The 676-nt window shown below is 29.6% G+C and overlaps 1 non-coding gene across 1 annotated transcript; it reads left to right on the top strand.

Moving 5' to 3' along the window:
• The first annotated feature begins 344 nt into the window (after window positions 1–344).
• Window positions 345–416, top strand: Trnah-gug. Its single transcript has one exon. It is a non-coding gene; the product is annotated as a tRNA-His (tRNA).
• Window positions 417–676: the final 260 nt, after the last annotated feature.

Here is a 676-nt window from a genome sequence, read left to right as displayed (position 1 = left end):
ATGTATTATTCCTATCAATTAATTCCATATATTATAAAACACTTATTAAAATTTCTTATTAGGTAAAGACCAGTCATTATTAACTCTTAATCCTCGATACATTATCTCTTTAATAACAGATTATTTAATTACGGACACAAAATAAGAACAGAGAGAACAGAAACAGATAAGAACTGTCATCGATAAATTGATTCGTTTAAAACCGATTTAAGAACGTAAACAACAAACAGTATTCAGAATTTTTAATACGAAAGGGTGTGAAAGAGAAAGAACTACAAGTGAGACGAGTGAATGGGAACGGAATATAGTTTCTTATTTCGCGGTTCAGCATAACTGCTCCGATAGCCGTGATCGTCTAGTGGTTAGGACCCTACGTTGTGGCCGTAGTAACCCAGGTTCGAATCCTGGTCACGGCAGTGATAACACTGTCGCGGCGGAGCTAAAGTTTTTGTGTTTTTCTTATATTATTACAATAAAAAGTAAAATAATAAAGATTAAAATTATATCAAATAGTCTGTTTTATTTTTTGTTCATCTTGTATGTAATTTTAAACGTATTAAAATGTTAATTAATGATCAATTTAAACAACATCAGTCTGTTTTGAAAATAACAATACAATAGAGAACTACAATAGATAACAAATAAATTAAAATAATTTATGATCCCAACTAATTTA

Source organism: Trichoplusia ni, unplaced genomic scaffold, assembly GCF_003590095.1.
Source record: "Trichoplusia ni isolate ovarian cell line Hi5 unplaced genomic scaffold, tn1 tig00001141, whole genome shotgun sequence".
In the NCBI taxonomy this organism is placed as follows: domain Eukaryota; kingdom Metazoa; phylum Arthropoda; class Insecta; order Lepidoptera; family Noctuidae; genus Trichoplusia; species Trichoplusia ni.
Note: the sequence above shows the minus strand (reverse complement) of the source record. Positions and strands in the feature narration are given on the sequence as shown.